The sequence below is a fragment of the Cololabis saira genome, chromosome 20 (assembly GCF_033807715.1).
Source record: "Cololabis saira isolate AMF1-May2022 chromosome 20, fColSai1.1, whole genome shotgun sequence".
Classification (NCBI taxonomy): domain Eukaryota; kingdom Metazoa; phylum Chordata; class Actinopteri; order Beloniformes; family Belonidae; genus Cololabis; species Cololabis saira.
In genome coordinates this window covers 7,201,384-7,214,410 of record NC_084606.1, presented here as the reverse complement: position 1 = coordinate 7,214,410, position 13,027 = coordinate 7,201,384, and positions in this window count along the sequence as shown.

Here is a 13,027-nt window from a genome sequence, read left to right as displayed (position 1 = left end):
TTAAGGTTTGCGAGCGCAATCTGCGCCATGGAGAGTCTGGATGGAATGCACAGTCACAAGTCACAAGCGCAAAATGAAATTTGACGAGTTGGAGTTAGAGATATTAGTGGAAGAGGCAAATAAACACATTCATGAACTACAGCAAAGAAATTTAAACATTACCAAAAGAAACGCAATATCGGAGAAAACCTGCGATAGAATAAATGCAGTTGGTAACACAAAAAACGGAAAAACGGCGGGTTTTTCATATTTCAATTTTAGGCACAGATCAAAAATACGAAATAGAAAAACGGGCCACAGGACTGAATTTGATTTTAATATTGAATTGGTCGGGTTTACGTGACCCGGCGGTGCTCGCCATGATCTGAGGAGAAAAAGACAATCAGACACAGAGCTGGAGAGCGCTTTGATTCAATCTATTTATGAGTTAAGTTTTTATTCAGATGTCCACAGTATATTGCAAATATTATATATTATATAGCAAACACTGACAGTAAATGTGTGACAGACGGGACCATCATATGGCAAGAAGAGAAGTGTTCAGAACAGCGCACAGAGCGCACACTAAAGGCTGATTTATGGTTCCGCGTCACACCAACGCAGAACGGACGGCGTAGGCTACGCGGCGACGCACACCCCACCGCGACCCTACGCCGTCGATTTAACGCAGAAGCATAATTCAGGCGAAGCTGCAGTCTCTGCGCTGATCCTGACACAGCGGGTCGGAGCGGATTTGGTCATGATGTTTAACCTGTGTTTTGTGATTAATAAGCACGGGTTTTAATTAAATGTAATTTACGAAGGATGATTTCACGTTCAATAAGATAAATAATCAATTCACATATTCATTCACATAAAACTCAACTTATCATCATACGCATATCAGAAAGGACACCATCCACGACTCTTTATGTCGAACCATTCAAAAGTTATGGCAGAAAATAGGAACTAAGAAATATCGACCAATCAGAAGAAGGGGCGGGGCTAATTTGCACCAATTCAATTCAATTCAATTCAATTTTATTTATATAGCGTCAGCAGCACACAACAGTCATGTGGAAGCAGCAGCGGGATGACCAGAGGGGGGGGGGGGGGGGGGGGGGTGCAGGCCAGAACACAGCTCCCGAGGCTCCAGCCTGCAAACATGCACAAAAGAGAAAAAAAGGGGGCCGGCACAAGACAAACTACAGGAACGATGGACAAAAATGATAGCTATGAGATATTTATAATAAATAAAAATGGTAATGGAGAAGAGAGGCAGGGAAAAGGAGAGGGTCTAATGAAACAGGCCAAATTACTAGAGACAAGAGCAGCACCAGCCCGGGGGGGATGAATGCCGTCTCTTCTAATCAGACCGGGCTTTCCCCAGAACGTTTCCCAATTGTCAATAAAGGCCACGTCGTTTTCTGAACACCACCGATACAACCAGCGACGAAGCGAGAGCATGCGACTAAACATGTCATCGCTGGTCAGATTGGGGAGGGGGGCAGAGAAACCTACGGAGTCCGACATACTTTTGGCGTAGTTACACACCGAGACAATATTCATTTTGGTCACTTCCGACTGGCGAAGACGGGAGTCATTAGCTCCGACATGGATGATAACTTTACCATATTTACGATTACCCTTTGCCAGCAGCTTCAAATTTGCTTCTATGTCGCCCGCTCTGGCCCCCGGGATACACCTAACTATGGTCTCTGGAGTCGGCTTCACATGTCTGACTATGGAGTCGCCAATCACCAGGGGCGGCTTCTCAACGGGTGTATCGCTGAGTGGGGAAAATCGGTTAGACACATGAAGCGGGTGGTGGTGTTCCGTGAGCCCTTTAGGACTACGCTTCCTCCGAACCGTCACCCACCGGTCCTGCCTGGCCGGCTGCTCGGGAGCTGCAGAGGAGCGGCTACCCTCAGCTGCTATGGGCCGGTTCGCCGCTAGCTTAGCCTGGTTAGCTGAGGAGGCTATCGGACTATGGTCAAATTGGCAGAACCGGACCTCTAATTGACTGAGACTCGCCTCCAGCCCTGTAAATAAACTACATTTTAAGCACTTACCGTCTTCACTAAAGGAGGCAGAGGAATAGCTAAACATTTCACACACTGAGCAGCAAAGAGGTGAAACGGTGGGAGACGGAGAGGCCATGCTAAGATGCTAACGGAGGCTAACGGACAGAAAATGTATCGGTGATTGGTGACAGTGAAAGTTACGGAAGAGAAAATGAGCGAGTGTCGAAATAAAGACAGTAATGTACCAGATATAGTGCTATTTTACCAGAAAACAGTCTAAGTTTTAGACAAAAAAGTCGGGAGAGATCTGAGCCTGCACGCCGTGCAGCAGCAACAGACCGCAACACCAGGAAGTGACGCGATGCGTGACGCAGTACGTTACCCAATCAGCAAGCACGCAAGAGCCGAGTCCGAGTCCAATGACACCACCCACGAGTATTTATGTCAAACCATTCAGAAGTTATAGCAGAAAGAAGGAACTATCAAATATGGACCAACCAGATGAAGGGGGGGGGGGGGGGGGGGCGCTTTTGGGCGTCTTTCGTTGCCACGGTCCATGCCCATCGTCATAGGATTTTTTTCTTTTTTTTTTTTTTTTTCCCCTTGTCTGCACACATATTAATGATTGATACCATGACGGTAGAAACCAAAAGTATATATATGTGCATTATTACTATATTTAATATATATACATATATATATACGCATACATATGCGTAAACATACATAAATATACACATACAAACCCAGTGATTTTTTTTCTTTTTTTTTTGGGGGGGGGGGGGGGGGGGGGGGACGACATCCACTGCCAATCCAGGAAGCAGGAACACACGGAAACACACGTCAAGCACTGGAAATCTGCAACAAAAAACACAAACAAAGCACGAAACCGGCACGGAGCCAACCAAAACAATAACAGCAATCGACCTAAATCTTGAGATCTGATTGCAGTCTGAGCCAAGCTAGCGCTACCGCTACCTAAACCCAAAAACTAGAGAGCCAGCATGCAGGTGAACAAGCCAGTGTGTATGTCTATGTGTGTGTGTGTGTATGTATATGATCATGTGTGTGTGTGTGTGTGTGTGTGTGTATATGCGTGTGACTAAGTGAGTGTGTGTGTGACTAAGTGACTGTGTGTGTGTGTGTGTGTGTGTGTGTGTGTGTGTGTGTGTGTGTGTGTGTGTGTGTGTGTGTGTGTGTGTAATAAACCAAACAAAGTTCCACCTGAAGTGTATCTATAATGGGGGAGGGGGGGGAGCAACCCCGCCACCCGCGAGACCAGAGGCCGACACGGAAGAGCCCGGAACCCAGGCCACCGGCAACCCCACAGAGGGGAGAAGTAGGAGGGAGGCAACCCACCGCCTGCGAGGCCCTCCCCCCCCCCGGCGGCGGCCGAGGGGGCCCGCGGGCGGGGCCCCCACGGCGCGGGAAGAAGCAGCCAGGGATCCCGCGGCGGCGGACCGCGCCCCAGCCAATCCCCGGCCACCCGGCCCGGGCCGGACACGCGGCCAGGAGGCCCTCACCCTTCAGGCCAACGACCCCCACCCGGCAGGGGGCCAGCCTGCCCGGAGAGACAGAGCCGCCCCGGCCGCCGACGCGGGCAGGCGCACCCGCCCCCCACGAAGTGGCCCTCCAAGACCAGAGGGGCGCCCCGCCGCAGAGGCAGCGGGGGGGACCGGAGACGGCCCCGGAGAGAGGGAACCCCCCAACAAGGCGACACCCGCGCAGGCCCGACAACGGAGGGCCCCAGACCCAGGCATCCCATTCATTCATCCATTCACCTATCCGATATCTATACTAATAATAATATGATATACTATACATAATAATAATACTAATAATAATAATGATAATAATAATAACCATCTTTGTATAATATAATAATGATAAATTATTAAGTTTTGATGTCCTGCCAATGGAGGCCGGAATCCTCCATGGCAGAACCCTTCCATACCGCATTCTCACCGGCACAGACACACAATCACGCACCGTTTCCCCCTCCCCGGGGGGGTCCAGCACCGCCAGAAGGCGCCCCAGGCTGCACGGCGAGCCCCGCCAGGCCCGGGTATCCCGACCCACCTATCCCAGGCCGGTGAGGGAACGCGGGTGATGTGGGACCCCCTCCCGCCCCTGGTGTTGAGTGCATGTGATTAATGCCATAAAAACAGGGAGGGGGGAGGGCCAAGTATCGATTTGACACCGACCCCCCCCCCTCCCGAACTACGTGTCCTTGTCAAATGTATTTATTAAGTGTTGAATGTGCAGTGTCTATTTTGCTGTTAAAACCGTGAGGCGGGGAGTTCCGGGCCACGCGGGACAATGCCCCCCACGACCCGGACCCCCCGCCCTTCGCCTATGTGCGTATGAATCGTGTAGGGGGGGAGGGAGGGGGAGCGGAGGCCGAAGCCAGGAAGCAGGACCAGCAAAGCCGGCCCTGATAAGACACCCGCGTCACAGGATTGAGATGCACATTTTGATATATAACACACCTGGGTGCAAGTTATGGTCGAATGGCCGAAGAAATGGCATAAATTGCGCCAAAATTACACAATTAATTCAAAATGGCCGACTTCTTGTTCGGTTTTGGCCATGGTGCCAAGAGACTTTTCTTTAAGTTGCGACATGATACAGGTGTGTACCAATTTTCGTGCATGTACGTCAAACCGTATTGTGGGGCTTGAGGCACAAAGTTTTCTAGGGGGCGCTGTTGAGCCATTAGGCCACGCCCATTAATGCAAACCATTAATTATCAAATTTTTCGCCAGGCCTGACTTGGTGCAAAATTTGGTGACTTTTGGGGAACGTTTAGGGGGGCAAAAAGGCCCTCCTTTCGTCGGGAAAAAAAAAACAAACAAACAAGGAAAAAAATTCCTACAGATACAATAGGGCCTTCGCACTGTCAGTGCTCGGGCCCTAATAATAACCACAATCATATGCTGTAACAATGCACCTTTCAATAACCATGACTACCTTATACTGCTGCAGCTTTCCCTTAAAAAAATTGTATATATGTTAATAAGAGCCGTCATTTGTCTAATTAATGTACAGTGAGCGAAAATAACCGAGTCAAATGGAACCGGTTTGGTGGAAAGGGGGGTATATCTAACCCCCCAAAATAAGGAATAATGAGATGTAAATGTAAGCTGTAATAAAATATGAGAATAAAACAGAACCACATAAAAAAATCTTCAAGAGGTTGATGTTATTGTCTTTCAGGATTTGAGTACTGAGAGAATCGGGGATTGCAGCAGCGGGAGCGATGAACCTTTTTTTCTCTGTTTCCTTTAACGTTTTTTACATTATATATATATAATATATATATATATATATATATATATATATATATATATATATATATATATATATATATATAAATTAATGTGTTTTTTTAATTTCATCGAAAACAATTTCACAATTTATAAACAAGAACACACATTTATACAAACTGCTAGTAGAGGAAATACAATACAATATAAGAAAATTGAACATATTTTGGGAGGTATCATGAACAAGAGACATATACACAAACAATAAGGTAAACATAGGTCAAATTAATAACAAAAAACAGTAAGGCATTTTAAGGCAAATAGCATCAACATTGCAGAAAGAGATCAAAATAAAAGATACTTTTATATATCAGCTAATAATTTTTGAGTACATTTTTTTAATAGAGACAAAAAAACGTTTGAAAAACATTGGGAAGAGGGCTTCATTTTTCTCCACTTTCGCCACTCACCGGACCGGACCGGTGAGCAGCTCCGGTGCTCCAGTGTTCCCTAACGGAGTGTTAGGTAACACCGGAGCTCTATTAGTAATACATTTTTCTTCTGTTTATGGTTTAAGCACCTGAAGCTGTTCAACGACACCTTCAGAAGACGCACGGTCCTTCCTTGAGCCAGCAATAGTGCATAAATGTTATTTATATACAACTTATGTTCTTTTATTTTTTTATTTTTTTTTAATCAAAGTCTTTTTATTAAAGGTTTTGCATATCACACATAACAAAGACAAAACAAGTAGAACACGAAACCCACTACCCACCCCGGCCCACCAGACCTAAACCTCTCAAGAGTAAGTGTTTCTTGAGATGAGAAACAATTAGACAGTGCAAAAGTATACAGATACATGTAAAATTAGATAAATAATGCTACTTATTATGGGGTTACAGTCCTTGATTCCATATTGTTGACAAATGTCATGAAAGGCTGCCAAGTTGCATCGAACTTCGAGAGAGATCCTTGAAGAGAGTATTTTATCTTCTCTAACTTGAGATGTTGCATTACCTCCTTGATCCACTGGGAATGTGTAGGGGGGAGAGGATCTATCCACTTGAAAAGTACAAGTCGCCTGGCCAACAAAGTGCAAAAAGCCAGCATGTTGCGCCCATAGCTGTCCAGATGTACATCATCTGGTGTAACACCAAAAATGGCAATGAAAGGGGATGGATGGATCGGCTCCTCAAGCACCTTAGAAAAGGTATCAAAAATAGACTTCCAGAATGTATATAAACTTGGACATGTCCAGAACATGTGAAACAGGCTAGCGGGGGCTTGCTTACATCTATCGCATGTAGGGTCCAGCTCTGGTCTAATTTTGGACAGCCTAACCTTTGACCAATGGAGTCGGTGTACAATCTTAAATTGTACGACAGTATGCCGTTGACAAATGGATGATGAGTAAATCCTCCTAATAATCTTCTGCCAAACTGCACCTGAAATTTCCTCACTTAGATCCTCTTCCCATTTACTCTTAAGGTTATCCAAAGCTGCCATGTTATGATGATTGAGAAGATGATAGATCTTACCTATAGCCTGTTTTAGATTTGTCCTCAATTTGAAAATAGTATCTACCAAGGAATCGGGAGGATATGAAGGAAAACAGTCGGAATGTGAAGTTATAAAATTGCGTAGTTGGAAATATCTAAAGGAGTGGGACCAGGGGAGACCAAAACGGTTTACCAGCTGAACAAACGATGCAAAATTATTGTCTATATATAGGTCTCGCAATGATTTAATTCCCTTCTTATGCCATATACCAAAGGCCCCATCTAACATTGAGGGAATAAACATGTGATTTTTGACTATCGGGGCAGAAAAGGATAGATTACGGAGAGCAAATGATCTCCTGAACTGATTCCAAATTCTTATTGACTGTGCAACAATGGGGTTAGCGGTAAAGTGAAAAATGGGCTTTTCTAGTGGGAGTTCGGAGCACAGTAGGGCTGATAAGGAGGCATGACTACAGGACATGTTTTCCAGAACGAGCCATTTAGGGGCGTCAGAATCTCCTGTGCCGCTCATCCAATACATCAGGGCCCTAATATTGGCTGCCCAGTAGTAGTATAGAAGGTTTGGGAGTGCCATACCGCCTTGGAGACGGGGCCTCTGCAAAACAGATTTTTTAATACGTGGGGGTTTTTTGTTCCAGATGAACGATGATATGAGGTTATCTACAGAACTAAAGAAGAATTTGGTCAGGAAAACAGGAAGGCATTGAAATAAATAAAGGAACCTAGGTAATACATTCATTTTAATAGTATTAATCCTCCCGCTCAAGGAGAGGGACAGCAAATCCCAACGTTTAATATCTTGTTTCAAACAGTCTATCAGGGGCAGAAATTTGGCTTTGTAGAGGTCTTTGTGGTTGCACGTAACCCAGATACCCAGATATTTGAATTTGTTTATGTTAACTTTAAAAGGGGTTGAATTAAAGGGCACGTTCTTGGCCGCTGCGTTAATTGGTATAAGTTCGCTTTTTTGAAGATTTGTTTTATAGCCAGATATTTCGCCAAACCTCTTCAGTGTGTCTAATAATCCAGGAAGGCTTGACAAGGGATCCGACATGTACAATAATAAGTCATTCACATAAAGCGAAACTTTACATTCCTGACCTCCTCGGCTGATTCCCTTAATATTAACATTTTGCCGTAAAGCCAGTGCTAGCGGTTCGATAGCAACCGCAAACAGGAGCGGAGACAACGGACACCCTTGTCTCGTGCCTCTCTGTAAATTAAAGTAGGCAGAGAGGTTGTTGTTCGTACGCACCGTGGCCATCGGAGAGGAATAGAGAACTTTAATCCAGGATTGAAACTTCGGGCCAAAACCAAATTTTTCGAGTGCATGAAAGAGACAATCCCACTCCACCCGATCAAACGCCTTCTCAGCGTCGAGTGATAGCAAGATCTCCGGCGTATCGGGTGAAGTGGGACCATAAAGAATATTCAAGAGCTGTCTAATATTAAAAAATGAGTACCGGTTCTTCATGAAGCCTGTTTGGTCTATTGAGATAATTGAGGGGAGAGAAGTTTCGATGCGCTGGGCCAAAAGCTTTGCGAGAATCTTGACATCCGTATTAAGGAGAGATATTGGGCGGTACGAGCTGCATTGAAGAGGATTTTTATCCTTCTTTAAAATAAGCGAAATGGTTGCCTCGCGCATAGTTGAGGGGAGAGAATTCGAAGAGAGCGATTCTGTAAAAACAGAAAGAAGAAGTGGGGCGAGTAATGATGAAAATGCTTTAAAAAATTCGGTCGGGTAGCCGTCGGGCCCTGGAGACTTACCGCTTTGCATACTACTAACAGCCTCCAGAACCTCTTTAGTGGAGATATCATCTTCTAATTCTGCCGCCAGCACTGGATCTACTCTGGGAACATCTAGACCGTGAAAAAAGTCATCTAGAGCAGACTTATCGTCTGGTGGCTCTGAAGTGTAGAGGCAGGAGTAATAGCGGTGAAAGCAGGAATTTATTTTCAAATGATCTGTGTGCTTTAAACCTTGTTCATCTCTAATTATAGGTATGCACTGGGTCGCAGTCTTCTGGCGCAGCTGATGGGCTAGAATTTTCCCTGCCTTCTCACCATGTTCATAGAAACGATGCCGCGACTTTAGAATAAGATTTTCAGCTTGACGTGTCGAAAGGAGGTCAAATTCCATTTTAAGCGTCAGACGTTGTTTAAGTATGTCGTCTGAAGGTGAATGACTGTATGCTATATCTAGTTTTAAAATGTTATCCGTAAGCTGTTTGAGGCGCTCGGTATTAGCTTTCTTTCGCATTGCACTGAAGGAAATAACCTGCCCCCTTAAGTATGCCTTTAGTGCTTCCCAGACCGTTGAGGACGGCATTCCTGGGGTCTGATTTTTGGAAAGAAAAAACTCAATTTCAGATCTAATGAACTTCACAAATGTCTCTTCTGAGAGAAGCAAGGGGTTAAATCTCCACGGCCGATATACAGACTCTGCACCAGGGATGCGTAACCCCATAGTCAAGGGACCGTGATCGGAGATGACGATGGACTGATACTCACAGGCAGCTACCATTGGAAGAAGGTTTTTGTCGATAAAGAAATAATCTATTCGTGAAAATGTTTTATGAACCAGGGAAAAAAAGGAGTAGGCCCTAGATGTAGGGTTATGGAAACGCCAAACATCAATTACGCCAAATTCCCGAAGAAAAAGTTTGATAGATTGTGCTGATTTCGACTCATATGCGGCCTTAGAAGAGCTACGATCTAATTTTGGAGAGAGCACACAGTTTACATCGCCACCAAGGATGAGGTGGTGTGTATTCATATTAGGGAGTCGGGAAAATATATTAGTGAAAAAGGCGTCGTCGTCCCAATTTGGGGCGTAGATGTTTGCTAAAATGACAGGAAATCCATACATTTGGCCGACTACGATAACATAACGTCCCATAGGATCAGATTCAACGCTAGACATAACAAATGGAACATTCTTACCAATAAGGATTGCTGTCCCCCTCGCCTTGGAGCCAAAATTGGAATGATATGATTGCCCTATCCATCCACCTTGCAATCTAGGTTGGTCAACTGTGCGGAAATGTGTCTCCTGAAGAAATGCAACATCAGCTTTGAGATGGTTAAGATGCGTAAGTACCTTTCTGCGTTTCACAGGGTGATTTAAGGACTTGACATTCCAGTTCACGAAGTTAACTAGGCAGCCCATTATCCCTCCTAACTTACTTGCATCTGTCATTGGGAATCATAGCAGAAAATAAACCGTAAGTGTACCCCAAAACATCAACATAAATTAATTCAAAACTAGTAGCACATTCAAAAAAATAGACAAATAATATAGGTCTGGTAGGCCCCCAACCCCTGTCACCAACATGAACATGGTGACTAAAACACCCTAGGTAGTCAAAACCACACATTAAGTGTGAGCAGTGGGGAACAACTAGGTGTCCAAGTGGCCGGCTCCTGCCAAACCCCCCATTCTTAAACAGAAAAAAAAGCCGAAATCAAAGGCGCTTTGAGCTAATAAAACAGCCGATATTGCCAGTGGAGCACACACGATTTGTGCATAAGTGGACGGCAAACAGAACTTCACAGTGGAATTAGCAGGAACTGTGCATAAGTAAACTGGGAAAAAAAAGGGGGGGGGGGGATAAAAACTAATAAACCGACAATTTAAAAAAAAAAAAATAAAAATAAAAAAATAAAATAATTTAGATTAAAAGAAATAAATAAAAAAAAAAAATTAATAAAATAAAATAAACACCCTCACATCTAGGCAGTCATCTACAAATACACTGAAACTCAACATGCTGCCACGTGCATATAAAGTGGATGCATTTGTGGGTGTTCTCCAGGTACATAAAATATACATTTTCCTTTTTTCCTTTTCTTCCTCCCTCTCCCCCCGCCCTCCCCTTTAAACCGGGTCTGTACATGGTACTGTTCTAGCATGAGAAGTCCATACACTGGCCCACCCCCACCCCCACCCCCACCCCCCCACACACACACACACACACACACACACACACACACACACACACACACACACACACTCACCCTTCGATGGGGGGGGGGGCGGGGCGTGATATCTTGATGACGCAAACAAAATACAAATTAAGTAACTTAAAGTAAATAACCAGTCCTGTAGGTGGGAATGTATATAATCAGTCATCGCATCCTCCACGAGGAGACCTCCTCCCAAAGGAAAAAAAGAATCATGATCAATACAGGGTTAGATCAAAGTTAATGCTCCGGCGCTTCAGCTGGACTGATAGCGCGCTTCACATACGCCATAGCCTTTTCTGGATCCAGGAATTCCTTGGTATCCCCGCCCTATGAAATGCGGAGGCGGGCCGGGAACAATATTCCATAGCGTACATCTCGCCGACCCCGAAGAAGATTCCTGACGCCATTGAACGCAGCACGGGCTTTGGCGACGCTCGCTGTGTAATCCGGAAAGATGGATATCGGCTCTCCCATGTACCGAAGCGGTCCTCGTTCTCGGGCGCGGCGCAGTACATCCACACAGTCCTGATAATAATGCAGTTTTGCGACAATAACCCGGGGTTTCCCGCCAGGCTTTCTCGTGCGAGGCCTCTGTGTGACCGGTCAACCAGGATATCTTTCTCCAGATGCAAAGCCTCCTTCAGTAGTTTGGAGACAGAGGTAGTGGAGCTGGAGCCGGGGTCCTCCGCGACCCCCACGATACGGATGTTACACCTCCTCAGCCTCCCTTCTAGGTCCTCGTTCCTCTCTTTTAAGTTGGCCAGCTCTGTTTTAATTTCAGCGACTGATGTTTGCAAAGCAGTAACTTCACCCGACCAGGTCGATAAGCCCCCCTCCATGTCTTTGATAGCAGCCTTCATATGATCCACTTCAGTGCGAATAGCCGCCGTGTTGTTAGCAATCTCGGACTTAACTTCCTTTAGCTCGCTTCGGATGAAGTCGAAGTCCTCAGAGAGAGCGCTCTTCAGTTCTGACCTGATGACAGCGGAGATATCCACTCTCAATGAGGATAGAATGTCCTCTTTCAGCTCCGCGGCGTCTATTACTGGTTTTGCCTGCGGAGTGGGAGATTTGTTCCCGCGACCTGTTGCAGCATGTCCCGCGGACGCGTCGGGCCTCGTGGTGGTAGAGCCGCTGTATTTGTATATACGGAGATTATTCGCCATTAAAGCAACGTAAACAGCTCAGACTGTCTCCCGGATGTCTTGAATAAGTTATGGAGCAATAACTTTATAAAGTTCGTCAAAAAAAGCGCATTAAAGCAGTAATTTTAGGGAAGCTAGACAGGAGCTCGGTTCAACACAACCTACTCCATCGCCGGCTCACTAGCGCCCCCCTCTTTTATTTTTTTTAACAATAAAGTTGCCATTTGTGAAAATTCAGTGTTGTGATTTCTTTACATTTAACATGATTTATTTGTCTTGTAACATAAGAAATGAAATGATGAGGAATCAGTAAATAACTGTGGTGTCCCTGTTTAGAATTCAATTAAATCTTCCTGTGTGAATTAGTGTGAAGACGAGGTGACCCGTTCCCTCTTCAGGTGACTAAAGGCTGATTTATGGTTCCGCGTTACACCAACGCAGAGCCTACGGCGTAGGGTACGCGTCGATTTAACGCAGAACCGTAATTCAGGCTTAAGATCCGTTTACACCGTGTAACTGAATGAGAGCGTCCGACTATCACGTCGAGCTGCGTGACATCGGACGTTCTCTGTCCACACTGAAACCGTTAAACTCGCGGCCAGTTAGGACAGTCCAATACAAAAAAATAAAGCAATGGAATTTATTTTGTCGCCGAAGCTCCCTCGCATGGGACACGCTTTGCTACGCAGCCAGCTCTTCTGCCCGGAGAGGATTTGTTCCCTCCCCTGCTACACGTCATTCAGGCAGCCAATCAGCGCAGAGCCTCATTATCATAGCCCCGCCCCTCAGAATCCTGCATAGATAATGAGGTCAGAAACGGTAAAACTAGAGACATGGCCCACAGGCTGAATTCTGATTTATGTAGAAAAAACAAGCTTTAGATTGTTTTTAAGACATTCAAGGCCTGTTTAAAATATACATTGAATGCCATAATAGGTCCCATTTAAATTCAAATGAGCTACTTTTCTGCTCCTCCTTTTTTTTCTACAAGAAAGCCGAAGCAAGAATGATACACTTCCCTTACTTCCTCTGAAAACTCCTGGTCCTGAACCCAGCTGTGTTTTCAAAGCGTGTCCAGTCAGAGGGTTGTTTTATTCCTTTTAAAAGATACAGACGTTTTG